This window comes from Schistocerca serialis, chromosome 5 (assembly GCF_023864345.2).
Source record: "Schistocerca serialis cubense isolate TAMUIC-IGC-003099 chromosome 5, iqSchSeri2.2, whole genome shotgun sequence".
Classification (NCBI taxonomy): Eukaryota; Metazoa; Arthropoda; class Insecta; order Orthoptera; family Acrididae; genus Schistocerca; species Schistocerca serialis.
In genome coordinates, this window is record NC_064642.1 from 631,946,599 (window position 1) to 631,955,999 (window position 9,401).

The window sequence follows — 9,401 nt, forward strand, 5'->3', positions numbered from 1 at the left end:
CCTTATTACGCACATCATTTCACCAATCCCCATAAGATGTAGTGCGTGATGTGCATCTGCACTGAAGGGATCACAGTCCATCCATGGCTTAATTATATATGTGGTGTCTGTTCTTTTGGACATGTCCGTAATAACAGACACCTCTCTTGATCTCGCAGCCACTATGAATCAAAACATAAAGTAACTGAATGCACTGCCTGCCAGTGGGCATTCATTTAAATCAATGGTGAAAGTTGAGAATCGGTGCTTGGCAGGGATTCGAACCCGAGTCTCCTGCTTACTAGGCAGAACGCCTTCTCTAACTAAAATGGATTCACTGGATACGTTGCAAAGACCAACATAACCGGAAAAAAATACTTTCGGGGATACCACTTCCTGCAGGGGAGCAATGTCCTTGCTTGACTCATATAGAAACTGTTTCAGAGCATCTGTTTTTACGTCCTAATGTATCCAGTGAACGTTTAATGTGGTAATCGTATATGATTGTAATGAAACTTCCTGGCAGATTAAAACTGTGTGCCGGACCGAGACTCGAACTCGGGACCTTTGCCTTTCGCGGGTAAGTGTTCTACCATCTGAGCTGCCCAAGCACGACTCACGCCCCGTCCTCACAGCTTTACTTCTGCCAGTACCTCGTCTCCTACCTTCCAAACTTTACAAAAGCTCACCTGCAAACCTTGCAGAACTAGCACTCCTGAAAGAAATGATGTTCTGTAAAGTTTGGAAGGTAGGAGACGAGGTACGGGCAGAAGTAAAGCTGTGAGGACGGGGCGTGAGTCGCGCTTGGGTAGCTCAGATAGCCGGCACGGTAGCTCAGCGTGTTGGTCGGAGGGTTTAGCTACCCACTGTAATAAAAAAAACTGAGTGGATCAATGAACAACCTGAACGGGTGTCATGAGACGTCCGCCCCGATCATATACAACGAACAAAACAAAACATAAAATGAGATCAACAAAGAATTTAAAAAAAAAGAGATGGTAGAGCACATGCCCGCGAAAGGCAAAGGTCCCGAGTTCGAGTCTCAGTCCGTCACACAGTTTTAATCCGCCAGGGAGTTTCATATCAGCGCACACACCGCTGCAGAGTGAAATTCTCATTATGATTGTAATATTGGAAAGTGAAGTTTTTTCAGAATCCGTCATTTCGTGCAGCTCCATGCCGGATCCTTCCTAAGAATCTGACGGGAGAATTGCGTCCCGATTTGCATTTGAAGATTTCTTTTTGTTCCTCTCACGGATTGCGTTGACACTGGCCTTCATCGAACGTCTGATCTGCCCACTCTCTGAACAAGTTTACATGGAGGGCGGAGTCAGTGAACCTGAGGGGCTGTCGTGTGCCAGCATATCATCCACCGAGCGCAGCACATTCACAGTGTGCAAACGTTCTTCCGATATACGTTACTTCTGCGTTCACGGTCGTTTGCTGCTTGTTTGTTATTGCTGTTCGTTGTGGGACAGAGACGGTGACATCACCGGTTGCGGATAACCACTCGCTACCTCGTCTTTGTTTACTTTCAGTTGCAGCCGTTGGGGTGTCTGTTCGCACTGACTGACATGCCCGTATTGCAGTGCGGGATTTTGGCGTCAACTGGGCCCGCTCTTTGTCAGCTGTTTGCGGGTCCTGGACCGTAGAGTGGGGCTGTGACTTACTCTCGACCTGCTCGTCTGCTGGTGGCCCACTCGATTCGCTAACTGGTATATATTGAGTTTGAATCTATGCTTACAATATTGTCTGGACTTACACACTGCCGGAAAAAAATTTCCCTTCTTATAGACATTTTCAATCCACTCAAGATTTATTTTTGCAACAGTGCATATGGAGTGCACGAAATGATTTCTTTCGCAGATCAATAGTACCAGCGGATCTGTGTTACCAGTTGTGGACCCATGCTGAAACACCCATATTACTTCGTGGTGTAGCCTCCACAGGCGGCAATTCAGGCGCTGATCATGGCTCCGGCCGGCCATACAGATGGTGAATACTGTCCTGGGATACGTTATGCCACGCCTGCTCGGCCTTCTCACGCAGTTCTGTAAGAGTTGTTGGCTGATGAGTCGCACGAGTCACTTCGCGTCCCATCATATCCCACAAGTGCTCGATTGGAGACAAGTCGAGAAATCATGCTGGCCAGGGAAGTAGCTGCACGTCTTTTGTAGAGCACGTTGAGTTTCACGGGCACTGTGTGCGTGAATGTTATCCTGCTGGAACAACACGTAACGCATCACTTGCCTGTTGCACAAGAAAGGCAAAATTCGGCACTTACCGAGCGCTGGTTGGTGTCTCCTCCAGAAAAACCATATGTGAATGAAGAGTTGTAGCTTATCGCACCCGAGACCGTAAGGCCTGGGTAGGGCCAGTGTGTCTTGGACGAATGCGCTCTACGAGACAGCAGTCGCCAGATCATCATACGAGCAAACGACCATCACTTGTGTGCAGGCAGAACCTGTTTTCATCGCTGAAGACCACGGGACGCCATTCCATCTTCCAAGTAAACCTCTGACGGTGCCAGTTGAGACGTGCACGTTGGTGCTAAGGTGTGAGTGGAAGACGGGCAAGAAGTGTATGTGCCCGAAGTCCCACTGCTAAAAACTGGTTCGCAACAGTTTGTGATGTCACATCTGGGCTCACAAGGCCTCTTATCTGTGTTGTGGCAGCTGTAAGATCTGCCACCGCTGCCCTTACAATACGACGACCCTGGCGCTGCAAGGACGTCCAGAACCTTATCTATTGGTGTGAGAACGTTCACGCGACCACTGATATCAACATCGTAATACAACTGGAGCAGCAAAATTGACCCAGTAAAATTGACGCTGTACGTCCAACTTGTGTGGAAGTTCTCCAAAGGCACTATTTGACCTCTTCCAAAGTCATGCAGTTGGCTGTAGGAAGCTCGATTGCTTCTCTGTGCGAAGGTTGCGTGCTTTCTTCACACGTTTGCACCACACTGTGCCTTCTGGCTTTTATTTTTTTAAAAAAAAAGGGCGGGGCTCTTCCACGCCTACACCGACATGGTGACCATCTCAAAAGATCTACTGCCACCTCCATAATTGTTAGGTACTAAACGAGGACTTGATGGGATGTGGGGCTGTGATGTTATCCGTGGTAGCACTATCCACTAATACGGTCGCATCGAGGAGAGAGTGGGCGAAAAGCGAAAGAAGGGTAGTGGTTTCAAGGCCAGAAGGGAAAAGTGTAAGGCAAGCACCAAGGGGAAAAAACCCTCTGTGATAGTGTGGTCGTGTAGTAAGATCAGTAGCGGTTTTCTTGCTTTCCGCGATAGATCATGCTTCCGGGTACGGTGCAGTAGTCGGTACCGTTCATAGCTTAGATTGTCATAAAGAGTGTCAGTCCTATCGTGGAGGGGTACTGCTGGGCTGAGAACCTGTGAGTCTCTTGAGCCTGTAACAAGCCAAGGACGTTATATGAGCGGTCGATTTGTCATAAATCTATCGTATTGTGTAAGGGTTTTGGTTGGATTTGTTTGCGTTTTAGTATGAAGTACGGCTTACCAGCGTTGCTAGTCGATTGGCTGGTTTACAGCTGGCAATGCCTGTCAGCTTTGCCGTCCTGCAAGCGTTCACCAGTATATGCTATATCTGTGTGTTGGTGCTAGCAATAGATAATTGTCCCTAATTAGTAGTGTTGTTGGACAGTTATGTTTCCACGTATGGTTGTGATCGTAGTTTCTCAGGTTAAGGATGAAAAGATTGTTCGAATGTCTCGTTTTCCTGTACAATCTTGTGGCGAGGTTTTTTTAATACCTCCATGAGAGTCTCTAGGTGGTATTCTCTGTGAAGGTCCGCGTTGCGCGTGTATCGTGGAGCTTTCTTGATATGTAGCACTTTGTTCTGTGGCATCTGCAGGTGGCATAGACGTGTTGGAGCTCCGTATCCCCAGGGGGTTGTTTGGGAGAGGGGTTGGGGTTGTCTGGGAGAGGAGACCAGACAGTGAGGTCATCGGTCTCATCGGATTGGGGAAAGATGGAGAAGGAAGTCGGCTGTGACCTTTCAAAGGAACCACCCCGGCATTTGCCTGGAAGGAGCTACGGAAATCACGGAAAACCTAAATCAAGATGGCCGTACGCGGGATTGAACCGTCTCCTCCCGAATGCGAGTCCAGTGTGCTAGCCAATGCGCCACCTCGCTCGAACGTATCCCCATACTGGAGCTGCATACGTCATCAGTAGTCTATGTAGTGTTGTGTCCATGGACCTCGACACCCTCCTATTCAATGTGCTTTGTGTGTTGAACATAGGGTAAAGCTGTTTGAGCCTCGTGTTAGCTCGGCTGGTCACATATTCAGTGTGGTCCCCCCATGTAAGTTTCTGGTCTAGCCAGACATCGATGTATCTGACTTTCTTACAGAAACGTATTGGACACATCTGTAATAGTATTTGTCTGCAGTTTTGGTGTTTGTGGAGATGTTTCAGTTTGCGTACGAAAGAACAGCCTCGCTCTTATCTACATTTACTTTAACACGTCATCGTTCCAGTCAAGACTCGGCAGTTCTGAGTGCTGTCTGCAATTGTGAGTTAATCTTTCACGGTTTCCAGTCTTGCGCTATGATGGCAGTGTCATCCGTGTTTTGTGTATCTGGAAAGTCATTGATGTAGAGTTTAAACAAGAGGAGCCCTAGGATACTGCCTTGGGAGCTCCCACTCGTATACTGTGTTGTGTTGATTGTTTGCTGTGAACGTCAGTGCAGAAGCATCTGTTGGTGGGGTATGAGTGTATGAGACGTATGAGTCTGTCGGGGAAACCAGCACCGCTGAGTTTGCGAATGAGACCGTTGTGCCATAGACGATCGAAGGCCTTTTCGATGTCCAAGAACATTGCTGCTGTAGCTTTGTTGGTGTTGTAGCCATCTGTGATATGTTCCTCTACATGGGGGAGTTGTATTGTGGAATGGTGTTTCCTGAATCTGAATTGCTCTGGCCTCAGGATGTTATTGTTGATGCAGTTCCTATTGAGGTGTTCGAGAATTAGGCCTACCTTCTTAACAACCTTGACGAGGGAGCACAGCAGACCAATGGGTCAGTTATTTTGTGGGAGAGAGTGGTCTTTCCCTGGCTTCGTGAACATCAAGACCTTGCCGCCTTCCCATGGTCAGGGAGGTGTTGGTGCTGTAAGATGGTATTCGTAAAGTGTATTAGGTACTCTATAGCTTTATCCGAGAACTCCTTGGGGAGACAGTTTCGAGTCCCATTGGGATCAAGAGCCTGTGGTATGCCTGATGACCCACGTAATTTTATGTGTGCTAGTGCATCTTATTACATAGCTTGTGGGGTAGGTAACAAGTCGTGGGTCCTCCTGGTCCATTTCGAGAGTGAAAGCTGGGTCTGAAGTAAATTGGTTCGATGTGTCCAGAATGAGATTTTCACTCTGCAGCGGAGTGTGCTCTGATATGAAACTTCCTGGCAGATTAAAACTGTGTGCCCGACCGAGACTCGAACTCAGGACCTTTGCCTTTTGCGGGCAAGTGCTCTACCGTCTGAGCTACCAAAGCACGACTCACGCCCGGTCCTCACAGATTTACTTCTGCCAGTATCTCGTCTCCTACCTTCCAAACTTTACAGAAGCTCTCCTGCGAACCTTGCAGAACTAGCACTCCTGAAAGAGAGGATACTGCGGAGACATGGCTTAGCCACAGCCTGGGTGATGTTTCCAGAATGAGATTTTCACTCTGCAGCGGAGTGTGCGCTGATATGAAACTTCCTGGCAGATTAAAACTGTGAGCCTCGGTTCGATGTGAATGACGCTGCTAGGTCCTGGCCATCAGTTCATCCTTCTCCTCTGCAGTGTATGCTGGTCCGTCACGTCCCTGTAGAGCTGGTGTGTAGTGTTTCTCCTTGGTAAAGTAATGAGCTAGCTTTCACACACCAGACTGCATAGCATCCAGCCCTGCGAGTATGCTGTCCGCCTGTCTGGTTTCACATGTTTGTATTTTTCACTGCATGGTACCCTGGAGCCTGTTAATTTGCTGTTAGTACAGCGGGCGCCTGGTGCGCTGCCAGTATCTCCTGAGACGTTTCCTAATTGACATCAGGCCCCGCATTTCTGTGGGCCGGGCCGCTGAGCGTTGTGGCGTGAGTACTGGAATGGCGTCGATATTGCACCCTGAACCGTAATGGTGAGGGCTTAGACAGCTTCTTCAGTTTGTGCAGTTTGCATAATCTCCTGTCTCTAGGATACGAGTATCGAGCGTTTCCTTGGACAGTGCCCAATTCGCGCGATTGTAGTTAGTATCCTGCGTGGTTCATGGTACTGCAATGTCTCTTCTGTGTGGAGTATTACTGGGGTTTGTTTGAGGCCAGAGCGTTGAGGGTGACTGTGATTCCCTTGATGAGGGCCATGTCTATCACGTCTGGTCTGTGTTCCCTGCGGTATGGTACAGTGTGTTAACTGTAAGACGGCTGAGTTGTGTGGGGGGTGCGGGGAGAGGAGGAAGCAAGCATTGGCTGGCGAGGGGAGTGGAGCCGTTGGGGGGGGGGACACAAGGTGCGCCTACCAGTTGCAGTGCTGGCACTACAAATTGCGCGTCATGCTTACACGAAAGCAGACGAAAGGCTTGGAAGTAAAACTCGCTTTAAATGTTGTTCGTAAACGAAACTGAAATCGCCATGTACATTAAAATCTATATATATATATAAATGAATGTATGTATGTTTGTCTACTATGCATTCACAAACCATTCATCCGATTGCAATGAAACTTTGGTGAGTTGTTCTCCGAACGCCCGAAAAGAGTAATGAACAATGTTTCTACAGTTCAGTCAATGTAACATGTGTAGCACAATTGATTAGGTAAAGGCTTGTCATGCAGCAGATCTGGGTTGTAGACCCACTACTTGGAACTTTTTTTTTCATTTTATTTCATTCCCCACAATGTTAAACTATTAATTGTAAAATTTAAATATACTTAAACAGGTCATATATTATAACGTAACTGTCAATCTCTAAATATAAAAATGAATGTATGTATGTCTGCCCTCTGTGCGTTCCCAAACCATTTGATGTGTCGGCAGCTGGGCCAACACCTTGTAGTTCGAGATGGCTGAAAATGCACGCTAGACTAACGCAGACGGGCGTGAAGTACTGGAACAGGCTACGTAATTAATGCTATGAAGAAAAGTACGTAGCTGGATTAATACTTATCTTTAATCAATCATTGTGGTACATCGCTCTTGACGATACACAGGAGACTTTAATTACAATCACTGTAAGGCTAATGGCGCCTTGCTAGTTCGTAGCCATTAACTTAGCTGAAGGCTATTCTGTCTCTCGGCTAATGAGAGAGAAAGCCTTCGTACATCTAGTCGCTAGCTAGGTCGTCCGTACAACTGGGACGAGTGCTTGTTCGTATCACGAGACCTGCCTTGTGGTGGCGCTAGGTCTGCAATTACACAGTGGCGACACGCGGGTCCGACATGTACTAAATGGACCGCGGCCAATTTAATCTACCACCTAGCAAGTGTGGTGTCTGGCGGTGACACCACATTCCTCCCCCGCAAATCGGCGAACGGTCGTGTGATAAGGCTTACGCCCGCCATGGGGAGGACCCCATGTTGACGTATGCGATGAGGTGGGGAGCCTAACAACAGGCGAGGCTGTGCCACCCGCACCCGGCCATTCGGTCCGAGGGGAGCTAGGAAACGCCTGAAAACCTAGTCCAGGGTGCACGTCAACATGCGGTGTATGCGCCCGTAATGAGACAGGAGGGGCCGAAGGGTCGACCTCCATTGCGTCGGGGTACCCGACGCGCGATGACGTCATGTGGTCCGGAGCGGGCAAGAGTTCCATGGCGGAGGACAGCTGGTCACGGGAAGCGATCGGCGGCGCGTGACCCTGGGAGGCGCTTGGCGGCTACAGCGAAGCGTCGAATGCGGACGGCGCCGGCCGGAGTACCGGTGGCTGCGGCGGCGGCGGCGGCTGCTGCGGCGGCGCGTCGCCATGGGGCAAAATGAAAGGCATCGTCGGTAACACCTGGGGATGAGGCGAGCCAGTAGATGGGTCCCCAGGGCGCTGACCGGACGGCACCGTCGCTGAAAGCAGACGGGGAGCGGCAGAACCCGTGCGACGACAGAGGCGCCGCTGATTGAGATGCCGACGCACCTCACCAGAGGCCCCCAAAAACAAATACATCGCGCGGCCGAGGCAGCGAAGAATGCGCCCTGCGAGCCAACGCCGTGAACCTCGATAGTTGCGATAAAATACAACGTCGCCTGGAGCAAAAGCAGGAGTCTGCCGCTGCACAGGAACCTGATGCGGCGGATGCAGCAAAGACATCAAGGTGCGATGAGGACGACCGTGGAGCAACTCAGCCGGCGAGCGACCATCTCGGGGCTGAGAGCGATACGAAGACAAAAAGAGCAACAATGCGTCCTCCCTAGAATGCGACTCTTTCAATTTCAACATCTGTGACTTGAACGTCCGGACCAATCGTTCAGCGGCACCGTTTGACTGAGGCGAAAACGGCGCGGATGTCAGATGTTGAATACCATTGGCCTGGCAGAATGACTGAAATTGTGCGGACATGAATTGTGGGCCATTGTCGGAAACTATAGTCTGCGGAAGACCTTCAATGCAAAAGATAGCAGACAACGCTTGGATGGTGGCGGAGGACGTCGTGGAAGACATCCGGACAACAAAAGGAAAATTACTGAAGGCATCGACCAGAACCAACCATCGAGCATTCCAGAATGGACCAGCAAAATCAATGTGCAAGCGTTGCCAAGGGGAAGTGGCTTTTGGCCATGCAAAGACTTTCCGCGGCGGTGCGGATTGTTGTTCGGCACACGCCATGCAAGAAGAACACATATTCGTAATCGCAGCATCGATTCCGAACCAAGTACAGTGCTGACGAGCAAGTTGTTTCGTTCGCACTATACCCCAATGTCCTTGGTGAAGAAGCCGTAAAACAGAGGACTGTAACGAACGTGGGACCACGACTCTGGACTGATCATTATCAGAACGCAACAACAAAACACCACATCGAACAAAAAGTCTCTCCCTGTGAGCAAAAAATCGGCGAACCAACGGATCCTCGATCCGAGACTTTGACAAAGGCCATTGCGTAGCAACAAAACGCAAAACAGTAGCAAGGACAGGGTCAGCAGCTGTGGCTGTAGCTACACGACGAAAATCAATCGGAAACGATTCGACCACTTCATCGGTTTCCGAATCCATGAACATGCAAGCAAGTTCGGAAGAATCGAATGCTTTATCCTCAGCAACAGGCAAACGGGACAACGCATCGGCGTTTCCGTGCTTAGTGGACCGATACAAGATATCGTAGCGGTACTACGAGAGGAAAATAGACCAGCGAATGAATTTCTGCGATGTACGCGGAGGTACAGGCTTGTTCGGATGAAACAGCGATGTCAAAGGTTTGTGGTCTGTGATG